The sequence below is a fragment of the Mytilus californianus genome, unplaced genomic scaffold, assembly GCF_021869535.1.
Source record: "Mytilus californianus isolate M0D057914Y unplaced genomic scaffold, xbMytCali1.0.p SCAF_51, whole genome shotgun sequence".
NCBI lineage: Eukaryota > Metazoa > Mollusca > Bivalvia > Mytilida > Mytilidae > Mytilus > Mytilus californianus.
Genome location: NW_026262703.1, coordinates 793,932 through 808,715, shown reverse-complemented (window position 1 = coordinate 808,715; position 14,784 = coordinate 793,932). Strand labels below are relative to the sequence as shown.

The 14,784-nt window shown below is 30.0% G+C and overlaps 1 long non-coding RNA gene across 2 annotated transcripts; it reads right to left on the bottom strand.

The window, feature by feature from the left end:
• Positions 1-360: 360 nt before the first annotated feature.
• LOC127703810 (uncharacterized) lies at positions 361-11,949 on the bottom strand. Of its 2 annotated transcripts, XR_007983057.1 has the most exons (6): positions 11,869-11,949; positions 7,546-7,851; positions 6,829-6,935; positions 4,591-4,780; positions 4,121-4,225; positions 361-854 (listed from the first exon to the last, which is right to left on the bottom strand). It is a non-coding gene; the product is annotated as an uncharacterized LOC127703810 (long non-coding RNA). The 2 variants fall into 2 exon arrangements; XR_007983056.1 differs by having other exon boundaries at positions 4,591-6,935.
• Positions 11,950-14,784: the final 2,835 nt, after the last annotated feature.

Here is a 14,784-nt window from a genome sequence, read left to right as displayed (position 1 = left end):
CCCTGGTCTTGTTTAAAACCGAAAGATGTTGTATCTGAGTAAAATCTAAACAGCAATTATAAGTTTTCGTTTTTGTATTGCTCCCGTGCACAGGAACAACTCGTTTGAAAGAATTTATTCATATGATAATATTATTTTTTTTATTTTCATTTTTCCGCATTTAGCAATAGCAATTTTCTGAAAAAGAAATTTCACAAACTGTTATTTGTCATGCTCATTAAAATGCAGACGTCATAACAGTTTTGTATCTGAATTAGTGATTACCTTAACAGAACTAAACTATTTTAGATGAACATTGTGTCAAAAAGAGGTATGTACACTGCAATAAAGCATCTTGTAAAATCTACTAAGAATATAAACTTATTCAGTGGTAATATTTTTAAAAAATGACAACATTAAACTGAAAATTTACTAAATTAGCAAAAAAAGAGTGCAAACTAATACTTTCAACAAATTGACATTCTATTAATATTATGTATATATCACCAGAATCGATTTTATCATTCCAAAAATAAAAATTCGGTGCCTATTAGTATTCCTATACTCAACTAATACAACCACTAGTCCAATGTTATTTTAAAATGTATCTCTACTTTTCCGATTATAGAATTCTCTTATTTTCCTCATTGATAAAATATCTACTAAGGCTGATGATCTTAACTAGTAAATATGTACCAATGTTCGCTTTACTTCTTAATCTCTCCTGTTATGCGGAATTCTTTATTTTTATTTCTTTGTACTTATGTTGAACTGTGATAGCGAGAACTCCCTTTTCTATGTTCCATGAGTGAACACGACTTCTTTCCTCTTTGTCAGTTAATGTCGAAAGAATCTGTTGTTGTTCCTTCTCCTCCCTATAACATATTAATTTGATACAATGGAACGGTTATAATTGCCCAGATCATGGTGATTCCCGGTCAGAAGGGTTTTGCATTTTAACTATTCCAAACGAAATATGAGGTTGAGAACGGGTTATCAAAAAATCTCAACGAAGCCTTGCTGATTTTTAGATTTTGTATATTGTCTATGAGGATATGTTACCAATATTGCATCCTTTTTGTTTTGATAAATAGAAATATATATATAGTTTGTTTCTTGAGATGACTGCACTGATGAAAAGGGATTGAATTCTATAGGGATGTTGATGCTTGTAGATACTTAAAAGTTATTTTCAAAATAGATTAGAGTGATTTCCATGTAAAACATATAAATTATCTGAATAATCATTTTGGTTATATTGGTCTTGACGTTTTTAGGTTAAAACAATCTTCCCGTTCAAATATGTGTTTAAGATCGTTTCCGGTGAAGGTAAATCCAGAAAAGTGCTTCGGACAAACGAAATTAATAAAGTGGTGTTTTCATTTTGGATAGTTAATGATATCATATTTCTATCATTTGACAGTATAATTCGGAAATTATGGTCCTGAATGCTCTTTAACTTCGTACTTCATTTTACCCTTTTAACTTGTTTGATTTAAGCGTCCCTGATGAGTCTTTTGCAGACGAAGCGCAAGTCTGGCGAATAAAATGTTAATCCAGGCCTTGCGTTCATAAAACATTGGAGTATAATTTTTGTACTCAGACTCAGAAATCAACCTATCAAAATGCTGGATTTGGTGTTTCGAGCACAAATGTTGTACTCCGAGTACTGAGTAAAGAAAGTTGTATGACATAGAGTCCCTGCATCTTTAAGTTAATTATAGTATATTTTTTAATGTTGATATTGAAAACTTGATTTTCATACATGATTTTATAGTACAGTCATCAAAAGTACCTTTTCCCAGGAAGCAAGTGTGCAACAAAAATGTATCTGCACAGCCATTTCGGATCAGCCTCAAAAACATTTTAGCATTAATGCTTTCCAATTGATATTTATAAGAACTACGAAGACAAGTTCGTTGCAGTGCAAGAAATAAGATATTGAAATGACTATAAGAATAATGAAAATAATAATCAAAATAACAATTTTAAGTTTTGTTAGGGTTTTAAAATGAATTGAGAAAAATCCCTACCCAAAACAAAAAATATACTAAACAGTCCAAAAAGTTTTTTAGAAGCCTTTCAACGTAGGTGTCATTTTTGAAATATTTTGACATCAAGCATTACTGACGAGACATGACCAAAATAAGAATCTGAAGCAGTAAAATTTGAACCGTTTATGTTATTACTACCATTTGGTCGACACCGCTGCTGATGGACTGTCAGTACCAAGTCTACTGTGGAACTAAACTTTTGGTAATCATTTCAATTGAGGAATCTTTTATGCAAAGATCTGATTCCTTGAACAAATTTGGCTATACTATATGTCCTGTTTGGTTTAATCAGCTCTTCGTTTGTAAACATTTCCAGTTTTTAAATATGTTGACCACGAGCATGGCTAAGGAGACATTTACTGTCAAGGACGCATCTGGTACAGTAAAAGTTGCACATTTGATGTTATTTGTTCTAAGAAATCATAATATATCTTGGAAAGCCAAGGATGTATAAAAATCGACACAGTTGGAAGAGATATTTATATATAATTATTTGAAGAGTTATTGATATATAATCAGTTGGACAGCTATTAAGGTGGTATCCAACATCTTGACTAATATCAATTTGGCTCGTTTAATTTTCATAAAAATTTGACAAAATGTTTACTTAGACCCTTTGACAAAAATATAAAAATTTCAAAAAATTTGAACCAATTACTTTATCAGAAAAATTTCATTAGTTACATAGTAGTTTGGCAAACACTAATTTTGATCATTGAGAAGCTTAATATTTCCTTAACAATACAACGTTATTAAAACGTTTAGCTGATTTTTACAGAGTTATCTCCCTGTAGTGTAAGGTACCACCTTAATATTATATATATTTAACTGTTTTGGTTCTTATACATCATTGGCTTTCAATTATTTGGCTTTGAGCGTTCCTGATGCACGTATTATAGAGGAAAATGTTTTTTTCAATTCTCAGTTTTATTGCACTTTCTGTTGCACAAAAGAGGTTTTTTTAATCCACTCTACAATTACGTTTGCCAGTTAAGAATCAGTAAAAGTAAGCTGGTCAATGGCTGTCTTTCGTTATATTTAAATTGTTTTGTTTATGTAGGATATTAAAGGAGTTGATGGACTTGGTTTAAGTTATTTTCAAATTTTGGAGACTTTCTAAAGCTTGACATATTGCATTATTGTTGGAAACAATAGAATGCAGTCCTTTTTGGTTTGTGCGTCTTTGTGTTTCATAGACGTTAACCCCACAATTATTTCTTCTAATTTATATCAGAAGAAATCAGCAAAAAAATGAAAACCAAAAAAACATATGAATGCATAAAAATGAAAAGGTTAAAATTAATACAGTAAACTCAGTAAATATTTTAATCCCGGTTATCAAGGTCGCGTTTTTCTCTTTGTTGCGATTTGATAGGTTTATGATACTATTTACTAATTGAAGAAGTAGTTGTACTGTACCGTCTTTCTATAACAAAATTTATATCCAAATCATCATTGAATACCTTGTTTAAAAAATGACATGTAATCTTTATCTGAATGATCTCATGGCACTAAGATGCAAATTTTGCATCAAACTAGTATCCAACAACAAAAACAAACACACAAAGAAGAAAAGAAAAAGTATTTATTTAACGTTTATTAGAAATAATAAAAATAAAAACAAGGAAAAAAGGGTCAATCTCAGCTTGACGGATTCAGTGTTTTAGGATTGTGTCCTTTGACTCTCCTTACTGAGTGAGGTCATTGCTACTCATAACATGATATTATGCAAGCGTTATTTTCTCTTTATAGTCATAATTCTGTTACAAACTCAAAGATATTGATGTTTCAATGTCAATATTTTGTATCAATGGATCAAACAGAATAAGCCAATTATTCTAGAATTTATCATAGTAAACACGTAACAGCAATTCCGTATTTTGTGCTCAGGCATAACATAAATGTAAGTTACGGAAAAGTCTTATGTTTGTTTGCCTGTACACTTGTTTTGTTACTTTTGATTTTTTAGTAGTTCTTGTATTTTACTCCAAAAACAGATTTTTTTTCTTGAACCAGCTAGTTGAACTATTTAAGTTCTTAAATTGCATAAACTGCACATGATTAAATATAACAGATAGTCAACTTACATCGTATAACACATATCACGATGATTACTGCAACAACACCGGAAACGATTCCAAATATTGCCCCAACATGGTTGCTGCTTTGAACATATGGATGATCTGGATGATCTATATATAGCATGAGTTTCATATATAAGTAGATGTGCTATATAATTGCCGAAAGAGCAATAATTCATCTAATAAAATATCCATATAATGTTAAAATATTTTTTGCATTCACTTGGAAATCAAAATTGCACTGAAGTATCAGAGTGTATGAAAACTCGATTCATGCACAAAAATTCAACTTGTTCACTTCGTTACTTTTGAAGTAATTTTTTTCTATTTCGTACAAATATTCAGAGAAATATTTTTATTTTGTTTAATTCCAGCTTTGAATGTTATAAAAGGTTTAAAATAATTTTTTTCACTTTTTCTTATATTATGTTGATGCTATTCTTACGGTTGAAATTATGTTTATTTGTAAAAATTACCTTTGCATAGGTCAAGTCTCTGTTGAAGCAGATGGTACTCAAATGACCTAACTTTACATGACAGACTAAGATTTGCTTCACAGTTCTGGTACTCCACGTTTAAAGTATATTTTAATGTGATTTTATACAATTTTAATCCAACTTCCGTTTGTACATCCAGTAATTTTGTGTCTACAGGTAAAACAATTTTCTAAAAGGATATAAATAAGCAGCAAACTACAATTATTTTGACTTGTAGTTAGATAAACCAGATATAGTCTAATTAACTGTTTACAAAACTTTTGAATTTTTGAAATACTTAGGCTTTTCTACTTCAGAAAAAGATTACCATAGCTGTATTTGGCAAAACTTTTTGGAATTTTGGTGCTCAATGCTCTTCAACTTCGTACTTTGTTTGGCCTTTTTAACTTTTTTGGATTCGAGCGTCACTGATGAGTCTTTTGTAGACGAAACGGGCGTCTGGCGTCAATACAAAATTTAATCCTGGTATCTATGATGAGTATATATATACAATAGAAATACATAGTACAAAATTACGTCAGTATTCTACGGTTACACTTTTTAATTAGTTACTGGTATAACTGTTAGTACTATGAAATCAGTTTTTGAAATTCCCTTTGGTCTTAAAAGATATATGTTATCAATATCGATATGATTTAATTATGGATGTAACGCTTCTTCTGATTGGCTGATAGTGTTTTATCTATCAGCTAAAAGACATAATTTAGTCATGTGACCGTGACGTCATCAACGTTTTTTCATGATATACTCCGGATTAAAATGGAATTTAGAATTAAATTATAAGGAATGACTGAAATATTTTTTCTGTCTTTTCGAAAAAAAACATAAAAAATGTGGTGCACACTTTGAAAAAACCCGCTACGCTGGTTATTCAGTGTGCACCACATTTTTATGTTATTTCTTCATAGACAGAAAAAATATTACAGTCATTCCTTAAATAGATTCTATTGTTGTCTGAGGTCTCCCGTTTGTTATCGTTTTTCAATACTTTACAATTCCTATAATATGACAGATACTAACAACAAATGCTTTACAATTTTCTTTGTGTTTATATTATATTAAAAACGTCATTACCATGTACATTTTTTCGTTACATGTTATATATCATTTTTCATTTTTTAAAAGATTAACCGTACTTTATTTAATTCAAAGATTATTTTTTCAACCTCAACACTTTTGTCAGATATTGACATTCGTGTATTTTATCAATTTGTTGTTGTTTGAATCATTCTTCAACAATTAAACTCTGTATTCATGAAAATCAATTCATTATAACCTCAATATGTATTTAGATTAAATCATATTAATAAAGTAAACAAAAAGACGATTGATATTGCATAATTATGGGTTTTAGTTTTACCACGGTAGTTTTAATTTCATGCAATTACCCAATCGTGCCCTTACCTGAATTTTCAGATAGAAACGCCAACTAGAATATTGAATACAGCAACCAGAAACGCACCAGTGGATTTTACCCTCTTGAAACCGTTTCGTTTTAATTTTCTATTTTAAAGTTACGAGCACAACGTATTGTGACATACTATTTCAATAACCAAACAACTTAAGATCCAACAAAACAGTTCCTCGACTAGCATTTTAATACGCAATTTAAATATTTCATTATAATCTAAAATAATGCCATTACAATTGAAATGCATAATACTAAATGGATACTATTACTGCAATAAAAAGTTAACTTTGAAGGTTTTACTTCTAACTCAATGTCATAATATGAAAAAGGGAATTTCAATCATCATAAGAATCTACACTACCATAGTTACATTTTGCTTGATTAAAAAACCATTGAAATTCTTAATTAAGGAACTATTGTAATGAAGTCGAAATCTATAATTTAGGCGGATAATGCTTATAAAAAGAACATAGATAATGTCACTGTTAAATATAGTCACAATTTATCAAGTGTTCGTCATGAATCTGTAGATCGCGATCGTCAATAAAGGAAAACAATATGTGAATTATGTTTATAAACATATACATATTCATTCGGATAAAGTACAAAACAGTGTTACGTCTACTTGTCACCTGATGGAAAGATAATTTCTTAATACAAACAGTTATACAGCTAAACAATCTGAGTCCATTAAAAAAACAATCGATTATATCTTCATTTATGATAAGAGATATTACTATATCATTTTTTTATAAAATTTGAACACATTGTAGTGTATACATTTGTCTACAATCTATTATACATACCTCATAGAAAATGGTACAATGCGGTAAGGGATAAACCTTCATTGATATTTCTATATAAAATTTGCCGTCTTTCTGTTTTGTTTTTGTTAGCTCTTTATTTAATGGATCTTCAGGGGACAAAAAAAGGAAAGCAGTATAATCGTTATAAATTGATGTGAAATCGGGTTAACTGGTTGCCATAAACGGCATATAATAATTGATTTAAAAAAAATATAAAAGCAGTAGAACCAGTAACCACATCTTGATATATTGTTAAGGTTAATGAAGATTGAAGAGTTGACTTATAAGTTAAGTTAGATATATTTGTACTGTCGTGCATTCTACTTTGACTAGTTGAACTCACATTGAAAGTAGAAATTTTCTTTACTATCTGACCCTTGGGAATTATACCGACTTCAGTGTGTATGGGACATATTTTCAAAACTTTCTTCGTTAGGAACGTCGGACGCACAAACTAATTAAAGTGTCATATTCATATCATATTTTCTTGAATACAAATGGAATGTAGTAAAGATAATTGCACTTATATTTTAAAAACTACTTAAAACAAACGTTATAAGTATGTTCCTCTGAAAATGATGTTTTTATTATGTACACACAGTGATGAACATATATTGAGTTGGAAGCCGAATCTTTGCAAAAGATTCTTTTTAATGGAAAACAATGCTTCTATTTCACACTAAAATGACTAAAGGATTTTCGTCTTTTATAACTTACATATAAAGTCGATTTCATCCATTTGCAGCATATGCGTGTATTGATTAAATCCACATGCGCATGTATAAGTACAGTTTGCATCGGTGAAATTGAAGCGTTTTATCATTAGGTCAAAGGAAGGTTTTGATTTATTGTACATTAGTTGATATTTTGCTTGATTTGAACAATAATCATTGAAGCATAATACACCATTTGTTGGTCCTCCTATCCATTTTCTTATGCTTAATGGCGTACAGCCATTACCATTACAAGAAAGCGTTGCACTTTGTCCATACATAACAGTTGCTGTTTTGATATCCCATCTAACTGTAAAAAAATGCATGAACATATATTCATAATAAGTCAACAGAAAAACACGAGGCAGAAGTTAATAAGCTTCGAAAACTATGACAATGGAAAATAAAAATTAAAACACTTGATTACTAGTAACATATTACATTTCTTGCAAAAGGATTTTCTATTTTCAAAATAACCATACTATTATTTAAATGCGAAACGTATTTTGAAACATAAACACCGTATTGAATCTCTCTCTTGTTCTTTCTAAAGCGGATTTAAAGGAAAGGAAATATATGAAAAACACGTCAACCAATATTCGGTTTTGGCACGTTTCTTTTAAATTGATCTAGCTATATATAAAACATAAGAAGATATTGTAAGATTGCCAATGAAACAACTCTTCAATAGAGACCAACTGAAATAGGTCATATTCATACCATATCATATCGTATACTATTTTCAGACATTTAACTTATTTTTATGAAGTGAATCATGATGGTTTCAAACTTTAAAAAATGGTTTTTTTTCTGGAAGAAAAAATCTATATAATAGTTTACAACCTCCGCCAAAGGTATATTCAGTTTCAAAATAGTTCACAAAAGAACTCATGCACTTATTTAACCAAATTAGTTTTTATATTTTTAAGAAGATGAAAAAACAAGAAAGAAGGAACTGCATCTGTAAATTATCGTAATCCTTAAAGAGACACTAGCTGTAAAATTCATGTTCACCGATTTGACTCAAGTTCTCATTTGATTTATAACCATGTAAAACATTTATCCAAATTATAACAAGTCTAAAATAAACAATTTACAAGGCATGTGCTCTATAATATGTCTCGTGTTTCGTGTGTATTTTAGTCTAGACGCCATCTAATGAACCATCAAGTTGACCTCCGAATACTGCCGATGGTCATATAAGCGATATAAACATAAATATAGATATAAATAGAAAAGAAAGTCGTGCATTTGTATTTTTCTAGGTCTATTTAATTTTAATATTATAGATTAATAATATAGGGTAATCATCGTTTTTACCTGTACAAGAATGATTTTTTGTGGATGAATTCAGTCAATCAAATGATTTACCCTTGTTTCACTTTCACGTGACATTCTTTTCCTTTAAATAACCGACCACGCACAGTGCATGCGTTATCCATCTCTAGCTAAGGGGTTAAATTGAAGTTCACATGAATACGGATTCAATGAGGTCGAATTATTCACTTCATCAATGTTTTAAAGCTTAATTTGACAAAATTAAATCATACTGGCTGCTAAAAGTAAATTATTATTTTACTTTCATTAAGGATTGAACAAAAAAAAAATCATACTTTAGATTTTTTATATATCTCGTAGCTAGTGCCCCTTTAATCAAATTTCACACAATGCCTGTATACAATATCGCAGGTCACATCCTAGCAATTTTAAAAATATAGATAAAAAAATTAAACGTTTCCTATATTATAATAACTGAGTATTTCAATCAATTAAAAGTAGAAAATATTTATATTGTATCTTCTACTTGAAGCTGTCTTGGCCCAAATGGACAGTATGATAATGTTACTCAGTCCCCGACATTTGTCTGAAGTTAATAAATTCTAACCCGACCCATATAGGCCTGTTTGTACTAAAGGTTGTTAGCGAAGTGACACTTCTTTTAAGGTATTTTTTAATTGCATGACATTTAATCTAAATTTTCGTTGGGTTTAAAAATACATCAGGATAAAAATGTGTTGAGTATAAAAATTTGAAAATCAATTGCTACCTTAATTTAGTAAATGATATATACATTTGACAAACATTCAATAGTCTAAAAACCATGAAGGACATGTGATTCTAAACTTTCATTTTTTACAGATATAATATTAGCATTAACGACTAAAGGCCATGCAATTGCTTTCAATCTATAGTTAAATGATACATTTATATGAATAGTAATTCTGATAAATGATATGGAATCAAATGAAATATTGATAACATCGTGTATTGTATAAACAAGATTGCAGGATACAATCATATATAAGCCCCCTAATAAAAAAAATAATAGATGGCTAGTTGCTAGTAGACTTATAACCAAAGTACATATATTTTCTTATCCAGTTTTGAAAACGGTCTCATTCACTTCTGTAAGCACAAAATGTTACAGAAAACTCTTAAAATTTAAAATAATAAAAAATGGGATCAATTTGCAATTAACTGTTTTATTGCTTTCTTTTTGTGCTCAACTGACAAATAGGGCCAGCGTGAGCCTTTCCAATCAAGTGTCGTCCGTCGTCCTCCGAAACTACTGATGCAAATTTAACCAAATTTAGCTAAATTATCATTGGGGTATCTAGTTTTAAAATATGTACGATGACTCCGTCAGCAGGTCTACAATTAATTTCATTCGCTGAAATTTTCAGTTGACTCGTATTGTAGCTATTGCCCTGAAATGACGAGTTTTATCAATTTTGTGATTTTTTGTTTAATATTTTTTATCAAACCTATAAAAGATGAAAGTAAACATGATCATCAAGATCAGATCTGCAAATAAGTCAAATTTCGATGGAGTCGTTTTTGCGACTTTTTTTTTAAAGTAATGACCCTTATTCGACTTTAGTTTTTAGATTTTGTGTGTTGTGGGCAAACATCAATATAGAAAGAAGCTGTAAAAAAATGTTCGAACAAAAAGAAGATTTTTTTTCATGAATTATGTTCCAGTCTGCAATGTCGGAGAGTGTCACGTTATGAAAATACACATAGACCAAGGTGAGGGACACAGGCTTTTTAGAACATCCTGGTAGCTCCTGGTAGATTTAGTAACGAATAACTCTTATCGCCTAAAGACGTTCACCTGGCGTTTATCAATACTATAGATAATAATTTTTTAAATATATTTAAGAACTACTTCTATTGCCTTCCAATCGTCTTCGATCATTACTTATATAATCATTTGGACAAAAATTGCATATGAAAAAGAAAGATTTGAAAAAATAATTTGAAGGAATTATTGTACTGAAAATCGGTCAAATGGTGATCCATTTTAAGGTTAATATTCTAAGATATTTTTTTAGCTAGCTGGTTTTATTAATAAATATAACGAATATAAAAAGGGACAAGGAATCAACAACCTATTCTTAACGACCATGTACCTAATTTGCAGTGTTATGTATAAATGCATCAACACGGATTTTAATTTTAAAAGACCGCAAATCATCCAAATCTAATCTAATATATAGCTCACAATCAAAAGGAAGTTAACGTATCTGTATGCAATTGAACTTACTTTCGAAATAAAAAAGCTGCTTAGAACTTTCGATTTTACGATTCTAAAACATTTGTTAACTAATGTTTAATTGTTCAAGTGAAATCAAGTTGTTCGATTACAGCAATTTAAAAAAATTAACACAATTAACTATATTTATTGAAACAATTGTAAAAAAATATATCCCCCTTAAAAAATTATGCGAAGAATGAGAATTGTCAATTATTTGACATGAGCTTTCTTTTTAAAACAATGTTATATATATTCATTATGTTAGAAGATTTTAAACTTTCTTCTTTTTTTCATTTTTTAAAACTTTTTTGTTTGGTAAGAAATATTTTTAGTTGTTCTTTTTCTCCTCATAGAAGAAAAAATATACACTGGCTATCCGATTTTGAATTCCAGTAGTTTCTCAAATCAAATTAATTTCAATCTGATTTCGTTTATCATCTCATGAAATGTATTGTTTTAATATGTTCAGTTCGTGAAGCATTTAAACCTCTTTGTTGCTGGGGTTTTCACTTGGATTTGTTTTGTATCTATCAGTTTTGGATAAAGTATACGCCCACCTAAGATGATGCATGCGTGGATTCACTAAGCTAGAATTAGATGAACTTATTTCAAAACACTACTTTTCACATACGGTGATTTTAATCTTAGACAATTACATAAACTCAGGAATAACTGTTTGATCAATGGTTGTTGTGTGCAGGCCAATGAGTTTTGCGAAAAATGAGATACTGACACGTTTTGTTAGAACTATTGGATGACATACAATAAAAGCTTAATAGTTGTACCTACATGAAGACTGAGATACAATAAAATATCCATACAAAACCATCGCTTTGTAAATGTTGTTTATAGCCATCAACATTCAAATCCTGTAATTACAAAAAAAGATGACTACAAATTATTTTAAAATCACAGTATAACAAAACAGAATGGAAAACACAACTGAAGCAATGACATGTGGCTAACGCTTCAGAAGAGTCTAGTAATTCTTGACAGCTCAAAATATGTTTTGGGCTACAGATTACAGTAACAGGTCTATCGTACAATTTTTACATTTACATATCTATAAAATGCTATTTTTAGTCGAGCCTGCGGCGTTAGATCACTTCTTGAAAGTTTTGTATTTTTAAAGATGGAACACCTGGATGCTTCATATTTTGTAAATAGACGCCGTATGTTACGAAGTTTCAGTCTGTCCTATGTCTATTGTCCCTGACCTCATTTTCATGGTTCAGTGACCACTTGAAAAAAAAGTTAATATTTTTTGGAATGTTAATTTTTTTTTTTTTTTTATTATGAGCAATAGGTTAACTATATTTATTATTTGAGTACCTTACAAGGTCCTCGTGCCCACCAGAGAGTTTTCATTTGACCTCGACCTCATTCTATTGATCAGTGAACAAGGTTACGTTTTGGTGGTCAAGTCCATATATCAGATATTATAAGCAAAATGTCTTCTTTATTTGGTGTATGGAATGATTGTAAGATGTACATGTCCAACTGACGTTGACCTCATTTACATGGTTCAGTGGTCAAAGTTAAGTTTTTGTGTTTTGATCTTTTTTGTCATACTATATGCAATAGACCAACTATATTTGGTGTATGTAAATATTTTATGATGAACACGTCAGTCTTGGATGTTTTTTTTTTACCTTGACCTCATTTTCACGGTTCATCGCTCAGTGTTAAGTTTTTGTGATTTCGTCTGTTTTGATTAAACAATAAGCAATAGGTCAACTATATTTCTTGTATGAAATGATTGTAAGGTATATATGTCTGTCTGGAAGGCTTCATCTGACCTTGACCTCATTTTCATGGTTCACTGGTCAATGTTTAGTTTCCTGGTTAAGTTTGTTTCTTAGATACTATAAACAATAGGTCAACTTTATTTAATGCATATATTGATTATAAGGTGTATATGTCTGTCTGGCATGATTCATCTGACCTTGAACTAATTTTTCATGGTTCATTGGTCAATGTTTAGTTTTCTGGGTTGTCTATTTCTTAGAAACTATAAACCAGAGGTCAACTATATTTGGAGTATTGAATGATTGTTATTTCTTATTTGGTTTATCTGACCTTGGCCTCATTTTCTTGGATCATGTTAATTTCATGTGATACTAGTAGTAAAGTTTTATAATTAGGACTATCAACATACAATTAATGGTTAAGAAAGAAGGCGAGACATTTCAGCGTGTGCACTCTTTTGTTGTTTTTGAAGGAAATATCTTGCAAACAGTGATACAAATATAAATATTATTGCATTAAAATTTTGGACAGTTTTCATCAAACATAAACACATTTAACTTGAATTATTTTCATATAAGATAGGGAGTATTTCCTCATGCGCATGACATACCGCAAACAATCATCATATTTCGTACGAATCTTGCCACTAGTCATGCTGTTACTCTTCCCTAACTTAAAAAAAAAAAAAAAACAAAAAAAAGATAAAATACCAACAAAAAAGACAGGTCCAATCAAATGAAAAGAAAGTAAGTCCGAAGACAATTAGGAATGTCTATATAAAATAACTCAGACTGTCGTTGTTCATGTATATCATAAATATTTTATTCCTCAATTGTGTTGAATAAAAATGTTTAACAAAAAATACCGAACCCAAAAGCTAATTGAAAAACGGGGAGTTCATTAAAACTAATAAATATTAATCAACAGAACAAGTAAATAAACCAGCTGCCATATTCCTGACTTGGTACAGGTTTTTTGCAAAAGAAAATGTTGGATTTAACCTGGTGTTAAAGCTAACCAAACCTCCCACTTGTATGCCAGTTGTTTATAGTTCTGTTATAATGACAAAATTGGGTGAGCAAATAAATTCATAATAGATGTCAGGATTCAAAGTTAAATAATTCTTCAGTGTCGCTCGTTCAAAAGAGTTAAAAAGGCAAAATAAAGTACAAAGTTGAAGAGCATCGAGGAACCAAACAGACATGATAGGTTAATGTGATAACAACTGGGATCCAATAGCAAATACTGTGTAAACATACATTACATACACACTGCAATATTCAAACAAACATATAAACTAATTCAACAAAGACAGTAAATTTTTAAATTTGACAATGACGTGAACAATAAAAAGTTTTAAGCGTTTATAGTACAAACCACAAATCACAAATACCACATATAGTATATACACTTTCTCGATAAATTAAAAATTGAGTAAAGTATGCCTTTACTTTTCTGAACATATATACGAAAACCACGGAAATGTAGACTCCTAATTTGGGACAGACACAAACAAGATGTGGGCAGGTTTAACGTGTTTCTGAACATTAATCTTCTACTTTTATACGGTTAAGTGGTCAAACAACAATACAGTAAAATTGACTGCAAAATTCAGTTTGAAAGACCGATATGAATCACATTTAGGAATGTCAAAAAAGAGTTGGCGGAAATTTGGTTTCGTCAATTTATACATATCACAGTAAGCGTGGTTGACAAAGATCACACTGAATATATGTAATTACTATTAAAAAGAATTTTATCATTTGACAGAGGCGGGATTATAATGTTACTCATTAGGACAATATGACAATTATATTTGCTGCAACTGATTTAAAACCGTCCTCTCTAATAGGAATGGTAAATATGCTAGATACTCTTACTGGATGTGTGATTGATTGATTGAAGCTTTTAATTTTCTCCTTGATAATATTTAAGTACATTTCAGCAATAAAGTTT